General features: G+C 39.3%; 1 long non-coding RNA gene across 2 annotated transcripts; it reads right to left on the reverse strand.

Annotated features, from left to right (window-relative positions):
• Positions 1–317: 317 nt before the first annotated feature.
• Positions 318–7358, reverse strand: LOC140464753 (uncharacterized). 2 transcript variants are annotated; one of them, XR_011954974.1, is made up of 5 exons: positions 7240–7358; positions 7039–7098; positions 3891–4034; positions 2550–2647; positions 318–547 (listed from the first exon to the last, which is right to left on the reverse strand). It is a non-coding gene; the product is annotated as an uncharacterized lncRNA (long non-coding RNA). The 2 variants fall into 2 exon arrangements; XR_011954975.1 differs by lacking the exon at positions 7039–7098.
• Between the last annotated feature and the right edge of the window lie 14261 nt (positions 7359–21619).

Genomic DNA, 21619 nt, shown 5'->3' on the forward strand with positions numbered 1-21619 from the left:
AAAATAGCAACAAAACCCAATGAATTAAACATTTCAGAGACTAAGGTACCATTCTTACTTAAGTATTGCTCCTTTTAGCTTTTTGCTACTTCAGTAAAAGATTGGTAATGAAAGCACTGGAAGTGAAATGTTGCTGTTTATAAATCTGAATATTAACTTTCATGAATAAACAATAAAAATCGTGTACTTATATCCATCAGTGATGCACCAGCTGCATATAATACGAAAACTACGTTTTTCAGAAACAGGAGCAATGAGATAATTTTAATTTTAGATTTTGCTGCAAACTGCAAAGGTAGTTTAGCATAATGCCTTTAACATAGTAAATCAGCCCAAGATACTTCACAGGAGTTTTATCGAACAATATTGGACAGTCATCCTCTTAAACAACTATTACACGAAGTGCTTTCAAGATGTTATTTAAATTACAGTCCACAGTTTTTCATTGTAATTAGTTTATTAAATGTATTCTTCACCGCGTTGCTTCATGGTGCTGTGAATGAAAAATATTTGCTTTTGCAAGACCTGGAGTTCCAACCCTCTCAACCTATACCAAGATGATAAAAAGCAAAGTTAAAGTTGGAGGAAAAGAATATATGAAAGAAATTGCTGCAAATGAAGCAGTTTCATAATCACCACAGACATTAAAATATCACTCCTCCTTCCTTCAGCCAATTACAAAGGAACTGAATAAGATCCCTCAAGATAACAATTATAACAATCATCTCAAGTCCGCCAAGATAAATGAAATTTGAAGATGTAGTTTAAAGAATGTTTGAACATAATCTCTCAGACTGAGCCCAGCTCCCAGATTTATGCAAATGTTTACACTGCATCACAATCAATATGGGAATGACCCTGCACAAACAGAACACAATACCTCTTTCCCCAAAATACAAAATAACAAAACCAGGAGGAAGCTTAATTTGAATTGATTTTATTCAGAAGTTGAGATGAATGATTGAATAAAATTGTAGACTGAGTGGAAATAAACATTTTGTCAGTGATTTGATGACATATGAAATGTCTTAAATCATCATTAGAGATGGTGAAGATTGTAATGAAGCTACAATAGGTAGACCTTGCTATCCAATGGATAGAATAATTTGGAAACCATTAACACGTATACATAGCCATTCCTCTGAATTTTCAATATAACCAGTTAGAAATATTTGACCTACAACAGAATTTACATGAAGTGCCGTGAGTTACATTGCTCAGAATGAGATACTGGCAATGATAACATTTAATGAAAGAGAATGTCCAATTCATTTTCCACTTCCTATCGTTAAACCAGATCAACACAATTTCCAGCAGCAAGACAAAATAGTTAACAACTTCAGTGAACAAAAATATTTTAACTAGATAAATGGTCTCAGAATTAAAATTGGATTGTGCAGCTTTGGCCTCCAATTATAAAGTATCTCTATTGCATCTTTGATTTAATAGGAATACAGTTGATGGTACGCCTTCTTTAAGTCACAACTCCTTTCATAGAATGTCTTGTGGAACAAAGAATGCTACTTTTCAGTGTTCCTTCAACGATGGTTCGTAGTTTGATAGCCTTACCTCAGCTAATCACTGGAATTCCCTCACAAACCACTTTTCCTTGCTACCTGTCTCCCCACTGAGACACTCCTTGAAACACATGGTTTTGGCTGAGTTATTCCTGAAAGGCAAGGAAGCTATGTAATGTTTTGCAACTGATTCCCTCACATTTTTGCTTCCAACTTCAGTTCCATTTTATTTTATATTCCGTTTGTGGATGGAAGTTGCAATTCCAAATCGTGAAAAAGCAAGGATTTCTAGTTCACAGCATTGCGCAGTATCATTGTTAAGAGTGAGTCAGAAAATAATGCAATTACTGTGAAAAATTGCAGACTGTAATTTAAGCTGGATTACTTGAGATCATATTGTTTAGTTTCCTTGCCTTTTTACAATAACTAGGTAACTAAATCACTGTGTGAATAGAGCCAAGTAAACTCCTAACATTTCTGATCAGTTAAAATCAACATCTACGACAAACACTTTGCTATTGATATAGTGACAGGAATAGGCCAGTCAAGCTATCAAGCATTTCTGCTATTTAATTAGATCATGGATGATCTGCATCTCAAATCTTTCTACTTTAAACATTCGTTGTTATTTAGAGGTTATATAAAGGGTGTTGGGGATGATGGTAGGTAGGAGTGGTGGTAGTGGTTAACATCAAATTGAGCAATAGAGACTGATTGTGAAATGGGAGCCTTCAGTGAAAAGGAGAACCAGGCCCAGTATAAAATAACTTGCCAAGTCAACACTCCCTTTTCATGTTGTACCATTAACCAATTTCACTTTCTTGACATTGTGTTCTTTAAGAATATCTGCAGAATTGGAAGTATCATTTTCAAAAGATTTTTCAATAGATTTATAAAGATTTGTTTGTCTCTGTTCAAGTTTCACAAACAATTGTACTAATTATAAGTTACACAAAGCACCATAGTTCCAGGGATGGAGGAAGACTGACCGCAAAGATGCACAAGTTTTATTTTCCTTTGTACTTTCCTTACCTTATTTCTTCTTCTGATGTTGAGAACCAGTGCTGAAATGCCAGCTCTTCCAAATCACCATTCTTTGCACCTCATCCCACACAGTGAGATTCTATGACCTTGGGGAAAACATTACAACAGCAGTCAACTTTGGTGTGAATTTTCCAGCACAAAGTATTTGATAGTGACAAGGGTAGAATCCCTGAGCTGACTGTACAAGGAGCTAATAGTTAGTTAAGTTCTCATGTAAATTAAATCTCAGCTTTTATCTATAGTTTTGAGATACTGTGCAAATAGCGTGGATAACCCCACATAATGTGTAATTATATTATTTGGAAGGGTTTGAAGAAAGGATATCATGTGATATATTCAGTATCGCAGTGAGGGGAGTGCAACAGAGGAATGGGCAATATCAAGTTGGTTGTGTATCAAGTTGGTGTGTAGTAGAATTGGCTTTTAACACCAAACAATTTACTGGCACTTCTGTAGGTGGCTGCAATAGTGAAGATGTGTGGACAATAATCAGCCACCTCCCACATCATCAGGCTTTGCTTTGGCAAGGGAGACCAAGCAGACATTTATATACAAATCAAGTAAAGTTAGCTCCAGGCAAATAAATTATAAACAGAAAATCCTTTACTTTATTATAAGTTTCAGTCATTTAATTTTGCTTCCAAGAGTTATATCTATTGCACAGAAATGATAATAATGAAAAAGGAATTAAGGATTGACTGGTTCAGAGAAGTCATAATTTAAACCCTTTCTAGAGGAAAATATGTTAAGCACATATTTATTTGAGGTATCATGACTGCTACCCACTTCCTCATCATGCTTACAGCTGTCAAAATTGTCATGTGATATGCAATAATATAGGTAATGTTTTGAACTGCTAGATGTGAAAGATTTTAATTCCCGTGGAATTGTACAGTAAAGCTTGAAGATTTTAAAAAAACCTATCTATTGGTTAGAGTTTAGGATTTTTGAAGGGGTGTAAATACAGTTCTGGAGTATTTGGTGTTGTGGTTCATTTTTAGATCATTTCCAGTCCAGGTCCAAACCATAGGGCTGATTTTCTTATGTCCAATTTCCTTTTAACCAGATCTGTAATTTTATGCATTTAGACATTTTGCTGTTAAAATCTTGTTACATGCTCTTGTTTTTCATTTCTACGGAGGTTATTGCCATCCTGTTTAGGAAGTTTCAAAATTGGTCCATACTTTGAATGCCAGCCAGAGTCGAGATTCAAGCACTAACTCGGCTGAAACAAAACCATTACCCTGAACTGATAAGTTACTGGTCAGCTTACAACCCTGAAAAGGATTATGAATCTTTGCTGCTCTGTTTTAATAATAGTTAGCTTACCTTTAAGATTTAGTTTAAATTTTCAGTGTTGTTTGAAGTTGACAAAGTCCAAGCATTAAGTATGCAAAAATTTTTCTAAAGGAAAGGTTTTATTTAACTTTCTTCGTTCCGAAAGGAGTTCTGTAATGATGTTTTCATATGTTCCTATAGTAATAAAGCACAGACACTATTATATTAGTTCCTCCATATGTGTTCCTTTAAAGCTCCATGCCCAAGGGCATAACCTGAGTTAGCAGCAACATCTGGTCAATTTGCATCAAGCTATCATGATTTTTAAATCGACAACAACCTGGTTGCTTCTCTCATTATTAGTTTGACCTGACAAGCATTCAGCTAGCCTGATTATTAATGCATGTGAGGTTTGCTAGTGGGATATGTAGTAGGTTGTGAAACAATGGAAGAGCAAAGGTGTGGATTTACACTTCAGTAGACAAACTGGGTAGTGGATCAACATTTCCAACAGACAATCAGGCTTTTTGTGACCATTTTTTTTGCATTGTTACTGCAATGTGCATTTATTCATTATAAGATAATCACTTTTGAAGCTTTTGCAAATATGTTCCAGTGGGAAACTCATCTCTTTTTAATGGTTATTGGGCCTATTTGGGGATTATGATGGCGAGGTGTTGGTGTTGAACTGGACAAGGTCAGAAGTCACATGACACCAGGTTATAGTCCAACAAGTTTATTTGAAATCACAAGCTTTCGGAGCGCTGCTCCTTCTTCAGGTGAAATCGCTTTGAAAGCTTGTGATTTCAAACAATTCTGTTGGACTATAACCTGACAAAGGGTGACTTCTGCCTTTGGGGATCAGAATACTGTTGTCAAAAATGCACCGTGTGCATACAAGACTTGCTTCTTTATGGCAGAAGCTGAATAAAAACTGGGTTATAAAGGAACTATAGGTATACAAAGAATAACAGTTCCCATTAGCTGTTAGTACAAGGAATGAGGGGAACACACTTAAAGTTTTGGCAAGAGATATGCGGCGGTAGGGAATGCAATAAGAAGCCTATGACACAGCGAGAGGCAATGGCCTGGAACTCATTGCTTACAATAGTGATGGAATTAGAGGCAAGGCTATATTAAAAAAAATTGAATGAGCATTTGAGTGGAATAAACTTGCAAATCTCAGAGACAGAGTGAGGGAATGAGAATGATTGAATTGCTCTATGGAGAGTGTTTGGACCAGATGGGCCAAATGAGTTTTTTTGTGCCATAATGACAATTGCTGTTATCGACCACATAGTTTGAACACTCATGGCATGTGTCTGGTTAGCTCTGAATAATATACAATTGATAGCAATTGCGAGCTATTGTTTTGCTCGATTTTTTTTCGTGAGGGAGGGATGGTCAGATAGTGATTTTGCTTTTTCATAGTGTTACCTTGACTATTCATATTCCCTCAGGAAATTAATGAAATAAGAAAGTAAGTGTCAGTGAAAACACAGAGTATCCAAGGTCACTCCGAAATTATTGGTGGAATGCTCTTACTTGTTCCAAATGATTTAACGTTCTCAAAGAGAAACAAACAATCATTTGATAGTGATAACGAGCTGGTGAATTAGGGAGAAGCTACATGTGGCCAGTAAATATCGGTTGTATGCAGAAAGTCAGGAGAAAATAACAATGGATTGGGTGGAGCAACAAGCACACTGATGTTTGTCATAGTAAGTGAGCATATTCTTAAAAACTGGGTGGAAACCGTACTTCATTCAATGGTGAGAGGAACTTTAGCTCAAGCATGGGTAGAATTAAATATTGGTCTACTGTTCATCAATTTCTTTGTTAACTATGTAGTCTGTGAACCCAATAGTCATTTATTGTCAAGAAGTTACAATCTGACTACATGCACCATCAATAGAAAAAGGCAAATCATTGAGCTATGGAGCAGTTCCTGCTGTGATTGCTATTCGGGTACCTTTCATTGCAAACTGTGGGAAATAACTCCACCCAGGCCAGTATCCTGTCACCAAGTCACTCTTTATTTACACGTGGAAAGTCCTTGTCAGTGATCCTGCTCCCTCAGAGCCAGCTCTCAGAGTGAATAGGATGTCTGACACCCCTGTTCTTACCTGTCACCCAGGTCTCCCTGATTGGACCAGATTATTCATATTCTATGAGGTCCACCTGGTTGTCCTGGTCAATCACTACGATAGTAAGACATCCCAAAGGAAGACTTTCCACTACAGTGATTACATCTCAAAAATATTTAATTAACTGTAAAGCATTTTGAGACGTGCCAAAAATTACTTCTTAGCATCATAGAGTCATACAGCACAGAAACAGACCCTTCAGTCCAACCAGTCCATGCCGAACATAATCTCAAACTACACTAGTCCCACCTGCCTGCTCCTGGCCCATGTGACTTTCTTATTCATGTATCTATCCAAATGTCTTTAAAACATTGTAATTGTACCCACACCTACCAATTTCTCAGGACATTTATTCCACACAAACCACCCTCTGTGTAAAGAAATTTCCTCTTATGGTTTTTTAAATCTCTCTCCTCTCACCTTATAATGTGCCCCTTAGTCTTTAAACCCCCCAACTTAGGGAAAAGACAACTACCATTAACCCTATCTGTATCTTTCATTGTTATATAAACTTCTGTCAGATCACTGCTCAACCTCTTCTGCTCCAGTGAAACAAGTCCCAGCCTATCCAGCCTTCCTTTATAACTCAAACCTTCCATACCCGGTAGCAGCCCTTTAAATGCCTTCTGAACCCTCTCCAGCTTGATAATATCCTTCTGATAACTGGGCGACCAGAACTGGACACAATATTCCAGAAAAGGCCTCAACAATGTCCTGTACAACCTCAATGACTTCCCAACTCCTATACTCAAAAGAACTGAGCAATGAAGGTAAGAATGTCAAACAACTTTTTAAACACCCTGTCTATATGTGACACAAACTTCAAAGAATTATGTACTGCACCTCGAGGTCCCTCTGTTCTACAACACTATCCAAGGCCCAACCATTAATTGTATAAGCCCTACTCTTGTTTGGTCTTAATATAAATTTCCACTTTTCTTTCTTTCTATTCTATCCAAATGTGTTAAACTGTATTGAGTACTATTATTTTGTCCTTTTGCAGGGAAAAATTAAATGCAAACAGTTTTGATTTAGATCAACTGGATCCTTACTTTTACTTGCGTTCTGGTCTTGGAAAAATTTTGTTTATCAAATTTCATTCTGGAAATTCTCTGAAAAGAGAAGCCAATCATGTAACTACTAGCATAACCATGCAAATATAGAGCATTCAAATTTATAAAGCCATTTAGGTAGAACATTTGATGTTCATATTTTAAGGCAACAAATTGAAAAAATTAAGAAAACAACCATACCTGCAAAAATCTTGTAAGTCATCCTTAATTCTATAAGTCCAGATGTGTGTGCAGTTGAATAAAATGAAGGGTTATAGACTGAAGATCGAGAGAATACCAGAACCACTTAACAGATCTGCCAGTATCTGAAGGCAAAAATATATTATGTATTGAATTGAACTTTTTAGCTGAAGTGAAGGTTATGTTAGAGTAAACTCAGGGAGTTTGAATTGCTGTGGTAACATACACTTTTACATTGGTACTGTCATCCGCAGCTGTTAACAGTTCATGGAGAGGTTCCAGCTTTCTTTCCACCACATGGTTGACCAGGAATCTCTCCTGCGCTGACCGCTTACTATTGGTATATATTCAAAGCATTTGCAAACTAATACTCAACCTGTTTAGCTGAGTAATGAATATACCTTCCTTGAGTATCTAGTCCTGCCTCAGAGGCAAGATTTTTATACTTGTCCCCTACAATCTCCTATGTCAATTGCTATCCCTCAAACAAGGATCTATCTTCTCTCTTTCAGAGGCTGACTGATTTACTCGACATTTGCAGTATTTAAAGCTTTTTAGTTCTGGAGAAAAAAGTCACATCTTGTCAAATCTTTTCATCTTGCACTCATCAGGCCAAGTTTCAAGAAGTACCAAAGCAAAGAGAAAGCAGCATTTATACTGTATAACAGGATCGTGGTGACGGTTTGGCAAAGGGACTCTTATTGGTAGAGGCATTTCCATGGACATTGCACCAGTTAATGCAGTCAACTGAGCTCCCTCTTCCTGATGTCCTAGTGGAGAAAATCAGCCATGGAGAGAGTTCCTTACTATCATATATTGCAAACCTACCTTTATTAGTCAACATACAGAAGAGGAATCCAGCAGTTCCACGTACAACCTTGGAACTAGGATTCCTCTTCTCTTACATACTGTGCAAACATGATGGTGAAATACAGCACATCAAAGTCATCCTGATCAGATAATTCCTTGCTCTATATTGCTCAAACTCATGAGTGGACACAAAGCCATTAGTTTTGAAGCTGCATTGTGTTCAGTGTACCTCAGATTGATGGTAAGGTATCTGAAAGCTTTGAGCAACAGATGAAACTAGCTATTATACACAGCTACTATATGGAATCTACATAAATAGTATTTGCGACAAACGGTTTGCTGCCATTAAGCCAAAAAGTTGTTTTATGTATCACATAATTGAGTAATAGGGCATATAAATTACTTGGTATGACGCCAAGTAAGTAGGGCAAACATACAAAAAGACTGGCAGATTATGCTTAAAATAACAATAACAATTAAATGACAATATTGTTCACAATAAACAAGGTGCTGACCATATCCAACCAGCGTGTAATTTCAAAAACCACAACACAGTGTCCAACATTAAATGTGATTCTTTGATTGGATGACATTTGTCAAATAATCTTGAGTTTGAGAAGAATTATGCTAACAACCAATTTAGGATTGCCATTCAAGGTCACATTGTGGCACACTGACGTGGTTTGGAAGCTCTTTACAAAGAACCCTACTCTTTGTAGACAGACAGTCAGACAGACAGTCAGACAGACAGACAGAAAGGACAGAAAGGACACACGGACACACACACACATTCAACACAACAGATGTGAACTATTCTATGGTTTTCAGGGCTATATTCTACCAATCAGAGTCAACCTACCTGATTGAAAATTTAAACAAAGCTTTGCAGTTAACTATCAGTCATCATTAACTGGTGCCACTCCCCATGGCAATCTAACTAGCCAGAATCTACTTGCCTACCAGTTAGCACTCTCTTCTCATCTAAAATGAGCAATTTTTCCCTTTACTTTTGTCTTACTTTGGAATTGTCCTGACAAGTGCAAGCCAAAAAACTTAAACCATTTTCAGCTATACACGCATTCAGGGCTACCAGACAACTGCTGTTAAAAAAAAATTACTCCTTAGCTTTTAGTGTGTAGCTCTCTGCAATGACTTAGATCAGGCATTAATTTTAAATCTATTTAATATCTTTACAAACACATTGAGATGTTGTTAAAAATACTCCCCAGAGAGTGGAAAGAATTTTGGCAAAAAATATTGTGCAAATAATCAGAATTTATTTTAAAAGATGGATGGGAGCCAATGTGCAGGCTTATCTGATTGATGGTGAATGGAAGTGTAAACAGAATGTAGCTCTGCACTTGAAACTATTACCATTGCCTTAGCTGCAAATATTATTAATCTCCAGTTGTTGCTGGCATCGACAGTCATCATTGAAGATGAGCAGAAAAGTTGCAATCTTCATGAATAATGTTTCTCGAATGATATGATGATCTGTGAGAAGCGAGATGAAAGGGGAGCTAGACTTACATTCGGATTGCTGTAAACATTCAGCAGTCACGGCATTTCAGGACAGGATTCTAAGCAGGACACGGAAAGCTGGAAGGAAAATGTGACAACTTTGACCAGATGCTAAGAAAAAGAAAATGCCATCGCACAAACTCTATTAATCACTAAGTTCTTCAATCCTTTTGTGGTGGGGGTGTGCTATGAGTGATAAATTTAATGCTGTCCTCCATCATAAAACAAACTTGGCAACAGGGTATAACAGAATTTCTGGAAGATGCATAACAACGGACCTGCTTGGCATCCTTGATACAAAACAAGGAATGAGATGTTCTGCTGTTATCAGTTTTGCTGCAAGTTATAATACGTTCTGTTACTTTTACAATTAAACATAGACCTACTTAATCCTGATTGAACCAGTACGCACTATAATCCCTGATATCCAATCATTTCTTCATTGCTTACCTTGTTGTTCAAGACTGCAGCAAAGATTGTCTGCCACAGAGACGTTTGCAGCTGAATGAGGGTAGAAATTGCTCTAGTCATCATGAGTGTGTCAGAGACTTGATCGATTCACTCGCCTTTTCCTATCCATCAACCTCAGCTGTATTTATGACATTGCCTCAACTCTTACACTTAACCCTTCTCAGGTATCCTTGGCGTTCTTATTAATCATTTCACCTGGATCACTGTGGCTGCTGTGTGTACCAAGTATAAGATACATAGTAGCAATTATCAAGGCATGTTCAACAACATCTTCCAAACCCATGTCCTCTATCAAACAGAAGAAGGTAACTTGCGATTTCTCCTTCCAGTCCCACATAACTTTGACTTCCCATGCTGTCCCTTCAACATCCTGGGCCAACATTCTGTAATTCTATCACTGACAGCCATATGGGTGTATCGACACCACACAGAATGAAGGGTTCAGGCAGGCATATAACAATGGGCAATAAGTACCTGTCTTGCCAGTAATCCCCACATTCCATGAATGAATGAATGATAAAAGAAATATTTTGTTGAAAATCCATTTATGATTGGTATCAGAAGGGAAATGTTGTGAACAGAAATTTCAACAGACAGATGGCTATGTCAACTACATAATGAATATAGATTGATATGATTATAAAAACAGAAAATACCGGAAATATTCAACAGGCTAGGCAGCAAAAAAGAGAAACAACATTTGCTTTGTTAGAAGGAAAGGCCATCAATCTCTTTCTTCACTACTGCTCCCTGATCTGTTATCCATACAATAGCCAGAAATTACAATTTTTACACAAATGTCTTACCATCAGCGGTATTTTCTTTTAGGTATATGCACTGTTGGCTAACCAATGACCAAGAACAAGTACGAACACCTTCTTCCATGGCACAGTGGACATTAATATGCAGTTCACTGATTTCCTGTGTGAACCTCTGCATAAAACACACCATGCTTGTCAAAGATGTCCTGTAGCCAGTAGAAATGTCAAGCCAATAACAATAAATGATTGGAATGAAAACAAATACATGTCCTGATGTGACTTGGACAGGCCATCAAATCTCCTTATGGCCTTCCACCAAGGCTTCAGTTTTCAAAGATATGAGATAAACAACATTTTCAAAGCTATCAGCCTATCACCTGTACTGTCCATTTTCAAAACAACACAGAGATGTTTTGACTTGAGAATTGTCTTTCAACCCTCTGAATCTTTGCCATGGATTAACACTATTCAGTTCAATATGAGACTTTGAACATAAGAATGAGTCAGATGTGAAAAGGCCATTCAGTCCATTAAAACTCATTTCTTCACTGTCCAACATGCATAGCTACTATCCAATTACATTTTGAGCACAATAAATGCCATTGTTTTCATTGGTAGATGGTTCCAAGTCTTATCCTATAATGGATTTTTCTTTTCTTTTCCATATCAGTCATGGCTCAATGGCAGCATTTTTGCTTCTGAATCAGCAATTTCTGGGTCCAAATCTCATTTTTTAAAAAATTGACAATAAAACCTAGGTTGTCACTCCTGAGGATGTGCTGCACTGTTGGAAGTGCAAAGTTTCAGATGAGGCATTAGCTGGTGTCCAGTCACCCTCTAAAATAGTTATAAAAGATTCCATTACATTAGTTTGAGCAAGAGCGGAAATGTTAGAGTCATAGAGTTGTACAATACGTAAACAGACTCTTCAATCTAACCAGCCCACGTCAACTATAATCCCAAACTAAACCAGTCCCACATGCCTCTACTTGGCCCATATCCCTCTAAACATTTCTTATTCATGTATTTATCCATGTGCCTTTTAAATATTGTAACTGTACTCATATTCACCACTTCCTCTGGGTGTTCATTCCGCTCAAGAACCACTGTGTAAAAAAAAATGTTCTTCATGTCTTTTTTAAATCTTTCTCCTCTCACCTGAAACATACGCCCCTAGTCTTGAAATCCCTCACCCCAGAGAAAAGAAACCTTTTATTGTCCTTATCTACATCCCTCATGATTTTATAAACCTCTATAAGGTCACCCTGCAACCTCCTATGCTCCAGTGAAAAGTGTCCCAGTTATCCAGCCTCTCCTTATAACTCAAGCCCTCTGTTCCAGGCAACATCCTGGTAAATCTTTTCTGAACACTGTCCAGCTTAGTAATGCCCTGGTGAATACATATCCCTTAACCAACAACTAAAAGCAGAATACGTGGTCATTTACTGTTTTTGGAATGTTGCTCTGCGTTAAGTTGACTCCAATTTTTCCTACAACACAATTAATCAAACATTAGGTGAAAGTACTTTCTTGGCTGTGATGCACTTTAGGAGATCTTAAGATCATGAAAGGCACTATATGAAAGTAAGTAAGCCTTCCTTTTATTTTTTTCCTTTCTCTTCAAATTCGAGTCTCACCAATTTATGGGATGGGCATATTCAATCTGTCAACAATGTTTTCAACAGTGAGTGAAATATGATGACCCTTTCTCCAGGTGCCTCCAGCCTGCAGACTTATATCAAACTCCATGATCTGACTCAAAGGCAGCCTCCTCATTCTTAATTAATTACCTTTTGATCGTGACCCAGAAATGTTGGCGCATTTCTAAGCGAATGTTTCCATTATTTGACTAACAAAACACATTGTGAAATATCTGCTGGACTTCCTTCTATTCCATTCCTTTGCATTGCATTTGAAGTCATTTGGAAAGAAAACAAACCCCAATTGTACACAAAGGTGTCTTTTTGTTTCTGAAAGCCCTAACAATCTGGAATGCCATTGGAGTTCATTTTGTGACTTTGAATTGTTTGCTCGTGTTAGAAAGGAACCTCTGCCGTCAGAATCAACATTCAAATCCAGCTCAGACTGACAAGATGAACATTTCCTTTTTCTGGTGGCTGCAAGAAGCTTGTGTTAAATGAGGTAAAAACAATGAGTGCAGATGCTGGAAACCAGATTCTGGATTAGTGGTGCTGGAAGAGCACAGCAGTTCAGGCAGCATCCGAGGAGCAGTAAAATCGACGTTTCAGGCAAAAGCCCTTCATCAGGAATGAGTCTGGATGAAGTGGCTTGGGGTCCATTCAAGAAATTGCCCTATTCAGCAGTAATTGATATTAAAGTGGTCCCCTCTCTATGAAAAGGCCTTTGGGCAGCGTTTTTGAAAAACATTGATCAATGCAGTAGACGACTCTAATGTTGCTGATGGGGAAGCACATAATGAGTCTTACTCAATGCCTTCCTACTTCTTCTCCAAAACTCCAACTCTCTCAGGTCCCAGCCCCCTTCCAATTCTGGCCTCTTGCTCAGCTCTGACACTTGTTTTGATGATGGTGTCTTGGTTGCTGAAATAACTCCAAGTCACCCTTTTCTTTAACACTTGTATAGTACTGGATACGAGAGTGGCTGCCTCAGAGCCAGCTCTCAGAGTAAACAAAAACACCTGACACTCCAGTTTACAACTACCAGCCAGGGCTCCCTGATCGGACCAGATCAACAGGCCCAGTCAGGGAGCACATATTCTATGCGGTCCACTGGCTGACCTCGTTCAATCACTGCAGTTGTCATGGGTTGAAGCTCTGGCCATCTCCCCATAAAACCCCCTGACGCTCTATCTGTCCCCCTCCTTCTTCAAGCACTGCTTTAAACTCCTCACCTTAACCGAGCATTAGGTTCATCCTAATGTCTCTTTATGTGGCTTGGTATTAAATTTTGTCCAATAATAATCTTGTGATGCACTATGGAGCTTATCTATTTTTTTCACCACGGGCCTTATTACCACACTCAAACTGCTATGTATGTGCATATTATTCTTTCTATACCTGACTTTGGAGTGTTTGATGCTGATAATGGCTGCCTGAAAAAGGGAAGGAGTCTTTTACACAGAATTAATATGCCTGAGAGTGATAAGTGTAATATGCACAAAACTTACACAAACTTTTAATGTTAATAAGCAGAGATGCCCATTCTGTTTATAGAAGTGTCCAAAGACAATGCCAACCAAAGTTTACATCAGGAAATATCTTATATTTGTACACTACCTTTTGACATGTGACTGTATTATAGTATATATATGGTGGTGAATAGCATCCAACAAAATATGTACAAATTTCTTACAGATAGTTTTGTGAATTGGAAACAGATGATCTCCATGTTAATGAAAAATGACCTATATTTACTTCTACCTTTTGAACTCAGGACATCCCAAATACTTTACTGCCATTGAAATACTCTTGAAATGTAATCACTTGGGATGCAGTAAATACAACACCCAATTTGGGCATTGTAAACTCCTGAAAACAGCAATGTAAAATGACCAGACAATCTGTTTTAATGATGTTGGTTGAGGAGTAAATATTGTCCAGGATATGGGAGAGAACTTCCCCTCTCTTTGTTGAAATAGTGCACTGGAATTTCCTATACCCACCTAAGAGACTGTCGTCATTGTACACTATTCAGACTTCACAGCCAGTGGAATGTTGCTTTCGTGATTGACAGTAGCACTAAGCTCAGAGTAACAAGTTGGGCCAAGTCTTTGACATAGAGTCACAGAGTAATAAAAATGTGCAACATGGAAACAGACCCTTCAGTCCAACTCGTCCATGCCGATCAGATATCCTAACCTAATCTAATCCCATTTGCCAGCACTTGGCCCATATCCCTCCAAACCCTTCATGTTCATATAACCATCCAGATGCCTTTTCAATGTTGTAATTGTACCAGCCTCCACCACTTCTGCTGGCAGCTCATTCCACACACGCAGCACCCTCTGCATGGAAAAAGCTGCCTCTTAGGTCCCTATTAAATTTTTCCCCTCTGACCCTAAACCTATGCCGTCTGGTCTGGACTCCCCCACTGCAGGGAAAAGACTTTATCTATTCACCCTATCCATGCCCCTCATGATTCTATAAACCTCTACAAGGTTACCCCTCAGCCTTCGCGCTCGGGGAAAACAGCCTCAGCCTATTCAACCTCTCCTTATAGCTCAAACCCTCCAACCCTGGCATGAATCAGGTGGTTGAACAGAAACTTCCACTGTGCCATTAAATGTGCAACTGATTAAAGTAATTAATAATCAAAGGTCACATTGCTTCAGGACTTACTAGCCTAGTTGAATAAATAACTGCCTGGGAAAGAACAGAGCACTAAGCAAATATCATCTTTTACTAATGGTTGTCAAATCAATCAATGGTCCAACGTGTAATAAGCTTGAGGACTCTTACTTCTCCTCCTGGCACCCTGCCTGCAATACTAAACTGTCCCCTAATTCAACCATAAAGTTGGGTGTAGCTTGATTATATTAAATTCCCATGCTCGTTTGCTAAATTCATTACAAAGGAATTCCTGTATGGAAGTAAAGGATTAAAATCCCAATTGTTGCCACCTCAGGACTGGTCTTATTTATGGGTGGGTATTATTTGTTCCTCCCTCCAACAGTTGCTCCGTTTATACTAATCATGCTCCAGTTTGCTAAATCAGTTAAAAACCTCTGACCAGTCTGAGACAAGGTGCCCTCACATTGCCTTTCTCACAATTGTTTTGGGATGCACACTAATTTTTGCAATACTCAGATTAAATATTCAACACAAAGTTATTTTCGTCATTGATCTGTTGAACAGAAAACAAGAAGAGAATGGTTTTAATCAAACCAAAGGATTGATGGAATGCTTTTTTTCTAAACCTGCTCTATGTTACACTCCATTGACTAAAGATGAAGGAAAAAGGGACTGAGTTCAGACAGGTGTAAGACCAATATTGCAGTGAGTCTTATTTGTTTCACAGCTGGCCAGCACAATCCATTATATTCCTAGGGAATCCATTGCGTGACATCACACCTATTTTTGTATTAAGTGGGCGTGTGCAAAGAAGATGAAAGAGAAACAAAAAGTGTTTTCAACTTCTTTATGACTTAAAACCATAAGATGTAGCAGCAGAAGTAGTTTTTCAGCCCATTGAGTTTGCTCTGGCATTCAATGAGATTATGGTTGTTCTGAGAATCCTCAACTCCACTTTCCTGCTTTTTCTCCGTAACATTTGATTTCCTCGTTGAGTTATAGAATCATACAGGTATACAACAAGGAAGCAGGATGTTTGGCACAACTTGTCTACGCCGACAGGATTTCCTAAACTGAACTTGTCCCATTTGCCTGCATTTGGTCCATATCCCTCTAAACCTTTCATATCCATATATCAGTTCAAATGTCTTATAAATGTTGTAACCATACCCACTACCCTCCATGTGAAAAAGTTACCCCTCGGGTCCCTTTTAAATCTTCCTTTATCACCTTAAACCTATGCCCTCTAGCTTTGGATTCTCCTACTCTGGGGAAAAGACCTTGGCTATTCATTTTATCCATACCCTTCATGACTTAAAACCTCTATAAGGTCACCCCTCAGCCTCCTATGCTCCAGGGGAAAAGTCCCAACCTATTGATCCTCTCCTTATAGCTCAAAGCTTCCTGTCTTGGTAACATCCTTGTCAATCTTTTTTGCACTCTTTCCAGTTTTATAACATCCTTCCTATAGCAGGGCAACCAGAATTGCACACAGTACTCCAAATGTGGCCTTACCAATCTCTTATATAGCTGTAACATGACGTCCCAAGTCCTGTACTCAATGCTTTGACTGATGAAAGCAAGCATGCCAAATGCTTCTTCACCACCCTGTCTACCTGTGATATCACTTTCAAGGATCAATGCATCTGCACCCTAAGGTCTCTCTGTTTGAGAACCCTCTCCTGGGCCCTACCATTAACTATGCAAGAATTGCTCTTATTTGTTCTACCAAAAGGCAATCTCTCACATTTATCTGAATTAAACTCCATCTGCCATTCCTCTGGCCCAACTGATCAGATCCAATTGAACTTATAGATAACCTTATTCACTGTCCACAAAAGCACTGATTTTTGGTGTCATCCACAAACTTACTAACCAAGCCTCCTGCATTCTCTTCCAAATTGTTTGTGTCAATGATAATCAATAGTGGACCCAGCACCATTCCTTGCAGCATATTGCTGATCACACACCTTCAGTCTGAACAACAACTCTCTACCACCACCTTCTGTCCCCTACTGTCAAGCCAATTTTGTATCTGACTGGCTAGCACAAAAGGAGTAAAAATCTGTCCATCTCAGTCTTGAATAAATTGAACAACTCAAACCGACAGCCAGCTCTAGTAATGAATTCCACTGATTCACTACTGTCTGAGAGAAGAAATTCCTCCTCATCTCTGTCTTAAATGGATGACTCCTTGTTCCCTTGTTCTGATATTGTGCTGTCTGGTCCTGAACCCTCCTACAAGGGGGAAACAATTGCTCCACATTTACTCTGTCAAGTTCCCCCAAGAATCTTATATGTTTCAATAAGATTACCCCTCATTCTTCTACATTGCAATGAGTACAAGCTGACATACTCAACCTCACCTCATAAGAAAATCTCTTCACTAGGTGTCAGCCTAGTGAATCTTCTCTTGATTGCCTCCAGTGCTATCATATCTTTCCTTAAATAAGGACTTAGCTTCAGTGTTGTTCAGACTGGTGTTCAGAAGATTGACTTTGAGCTTTTGCAGAGTCTAGCCCAGGGGTGGGGAACCTGCAGCCTTCTAGGACATTATTTGCGGCCTTTTTCTTCGAAAGGAAATTTCGGATGAACATTTTCCCCAGTTAGCAAAGGTCATTGATGAACAGGAGGATTCTTGCGAATCATTTGAAGAATATGCAGCTGTTATAGACTTATTAATTGGAGAATACAATGAAAGGTTCTCTGACTTTGAGAATCATGACATCACACTCAAGTTGGCATTTCAACCTCACCTAGTTGATGTCTGCAAGGCTCCTAAAGAACTACAGATGGAATTGATTGAGCTCTTAGAAGATGACATTTTAAAGTCCTTATTTGACTCTAAGAAAGATCCGATCGAAATATGGAAACATGTAATAGAATACCCATGCCTTCGGCAACATGCATGAAAAATGCTTTCTTGCTTTTCAAACACTTATTGCTGCAAGTCTATATTCTCCTACCTAAAATCAAGACACCCTTAAGGTCACAAATGATGGATACCCATCTAGAGGATCAGCTAAAACTGCAGACCTCCATGCTGCAACCAAATATTCAAATGCTTTCCTACAAAAAGCAGTCACAACAAAGTCATTAAAAAGTTAGTTAACTTTAGAATTAACTTTTTTTTTTAGTTGGTACATAGTAGTTAGATTTTTACAAAATAATGTGAATTTTGAAGAATATATAATTGAAGTTTCTTGGATGTGGCCTTATTAGATTACAACTAACACAATGCGGCCTTCCAACACGAGAAGGTTCTCCACCTCTAGTCTAGCCCAGTCCTGGAGGGTTGGGAACTCCATGAACAGTTTAGATCGAAGTTGTTCTCACCAGGTCAGCAAATTCAAGAGGAAACCGTGTACCTGGTTGTTCGAGAAACACCTTGATGTGTATGACTGACAAAAAAGGCGAGGATAGATATGAAACTTTGAAATGAACCTATTCATGGTGATGGCTGATTCTGGCCCTGTACTATAGATCCCCTTCTTAAAAGAGTCCAACGAGTGTTTACTTCACATTAGCAAACAAAAATAGTTCAGGGACTGGCAGTAACCATTTCTCCCTTATACACTGTCAATATGACAGAGGATGTGGTTGAAGGCCATTTTAATATATAATTAAATTTATGTGTAGCTTTTCACAATGCCATAATTATCATTGAAGCAGCAATGCAATGCTTGAGGGCACAAGCTGAGCTAATTTATGCCAACTTTTGATAAAATTATGGTTGTTGTGTTTATGACTAACAGACTAAAGATTTATGGCTGAATTTTGCCATAAATTGGCAAAATGTCATTTCATCGAGTTCATGGAGAGGTTCTCTTCTGTGCTGGCTACTGCTAGCGTCTTAAACTCACCTCATTAACTACCCATGTGGCTCCTGCATGCCCTTCTTTTCCTAAGGTACCTATGATTCTCCCACTTACCATCAGCCGGGTTACTCGGCCCTGCCAGGATATTGGAGGGGCACGGTAGCTCGATGGTTAGCTTTGCAGCCTCACAACACCAGGGACCCAGGTTCAATTCTAGTCTTTGGTGAATCCCTGTGTGGAGTTCACAAGTTCTCCCCGTGTCTCTGTGAGTTTTCTTCCACAGTCCAAACATGTACAGGTTAGCTGGATTATCCATGCTATGTTGCCCTGCTGTGTCCAGGGATGTGCAGGCAAGATGGGTTAGCCATGGTAACTGTGGGGTTGCAGACAAAGGGTAAGGGTCTGAGTCCAGGCACAATGCCCTTGGAGGATTTGTGCAGTTTCAATGGGCCGAATGCCCTCTTTTTGCCTATAAAGGTTCTATAATCCCAGGATTCTTGGTGCTGGTGCCATCTTTAAAACGGTATTGTGCACCCAGTCAAGTGTTACTAGTGTGGAGCTGTCCTGTTCAGTTCATGATATTCCCCCAGGCCTTGCAGGTAAGGGGCATTTTGTGCCCTTGCTTTGTGGTCAGTGATTTGGAGGTCATGGTGGATGGGGAGGTACACAGGAGAGAAGGCCTTTACCCCCAGGACCAGCAGAGGAGGCCTCGGCACTTGACACTGCCATCCTGCTCTGAGGTCACTACCCAAGTCAGTCTGGTCTTAACGAAACAGAGAGAGACTATATATGCAGGAAGAAGGTCAATGATCTTCTCCATTCTGCCAGGGTGAGTGCTCTCTGTGACCTCACACTCACTCTGACTCTGCTACTGCACCCATCTCCCACCAAGGCTCATGCTTCACCAGGCTCATTGTCACTTGTAACGTCTTCCCTCACTTGATATTACTCACCCAGCTCCCCCCAACACCACTCACCCCATACCACTCACCCCAACACCACTCACCCCAACACCACTCACCCCATACCACTCACCATACCTCATGCTCATTCAGTCAGGACACCTTACCACCTTTCCCCCACCTACTGTTTGCTTGATGTACATGGTTGGACTATGAGGCTTGTTTAATCTTGACCTCGAAAAGATCCTCACTCAACATCTCACCCCAACTTCCTCTTCATGTTGCTCTAGACTTTGAAGATTCTGTCCATGTGAATCATGTCCTGTCTCCTTTCTCCTACTGAGAAATTAAGATTGGTTGGAAATGGGGGCTGGGGGGGGGGGTTTGGTTTGCAACCAGGCCTTACCTACCAATTTAAAGACACACTAAGTCTTCCTGAATCTGTGAAAATCGGCCCCTATATGTGTAAAGTCAATTCCTGGCCAAACTTACAGCAGTGCCATTTCCAGGCTTGATTGATGGGGGAATTACTCAATCAGCTCCATTCTGAATGGGAGTAACTATGCACAAATATTGACATACCAGTTAGCTGAGCAGGCTTGTTGAAATAAAATCATTCAGCAAAGATTGGGATATTCAAAACCACAAAATGTGACAAAAATAAACCTGATTTCCCTTTATTTGTGTTTTACTTTGGTGGTGCTGCTCTCAGAGCTCATGGTGTTGGACAAGGTAGAGGATAGAGGATTGTTAGGATTGGCTGACTGGCAGAAGGCAGAGAGTGGGGGGATAAAGGGTTTTTTTTCAAGATGGCAGCTGGTGACCAGTGGAATTCTGCAAGGGCCAATGTTGGGACTGCAACTATTCGTGTTATACATTAATGATCTGGATGAGGGCATTGTTGCTAAGTTTGCACTTGACAAAATGATAGGCGGAAGAACAGGTAATGTTGAGGAAGTGTGGAGGGCTTGAACAGGCCATGTGAGTGGGCAAACAAGTGGCAGATAGAATACAATGCGGGAAAATGTGAGGTGATGCAGTTTGGTAGGAAGACTAGAAATGGGAAAAGACTTTGAAAAAATGAAGCACAAAGGGACTAATTCAGGATTCTCTTAAGGTTAACATGCTGGTTCAGTTAGCCATTAGGAAGGCAAATACAATGTTAGTATTCATTTTGAGAGGGTTAGAATACAAGAATAGGTATGTACTGCTGAGGTTGTATAAGGCTCTGGTCAAACCACATTGGAATATTGTGAGCAGTTTTGGGCCGCTTATCTAAGGAAGAATGTGCTAGTGTTGGAGGAAGTCAAGAGGAGGCTTGCAAGAATGATCCCAGGGATGAAGGGCTTGTTATTTTAGGAACAGTTGAAGACTCTGGGTCTGTACTCAATAGAGTTTCGAAGGGTGAAGGGGGAATCTGATTGAACTTACAGAATACTGAGAGGTCTGGTTAGACTGGACGTGGTGAAGATTCTTCCACTGGCACAGCCTCAGAATGAAGGGGCAGCCCTTTAGAACTGAGATGAGGAGGAATTTCTTTAGCCAGAGGTGGGTGAATCTGCGGAGCTCATTGCTATACAAGGCTGTGGAGGCCAAGTCATTGAGTATCTTTAAGACAGAGAAAGATAGGTTCTTGTCAGGAAGGGAATCAAGGATTATGGGGAGAGGGCAGGAAAATGGCATTGAGAAACACATCAGCCGTGATGGAATGGCAGACTAGACTTTATGGGCCAAATGTCCGAATTCTATTCCTGTATCTTAGGGTCTTAATATCCTGAAGAAAATAAAGTGATTAATTAATAATGGATGCCATAACCATTTTTTGA

Source organism: Chiloscyllium punctatum, chromosome 40 (genome assembly GCF_047496795.1).
Source record: "Chiloscyllium punctatum isolate Juve2018m chromosome 40, sChiPun1.3, whole genome shotgun sequence".
NCBI classification, from domain to species: Eukaryota; Metazoa; Chordata; class Chondrichthyes; order Orectolobiformes; family Hemiscylliidae; genus Chiloscyllium; species Chiloscyllium punctatum.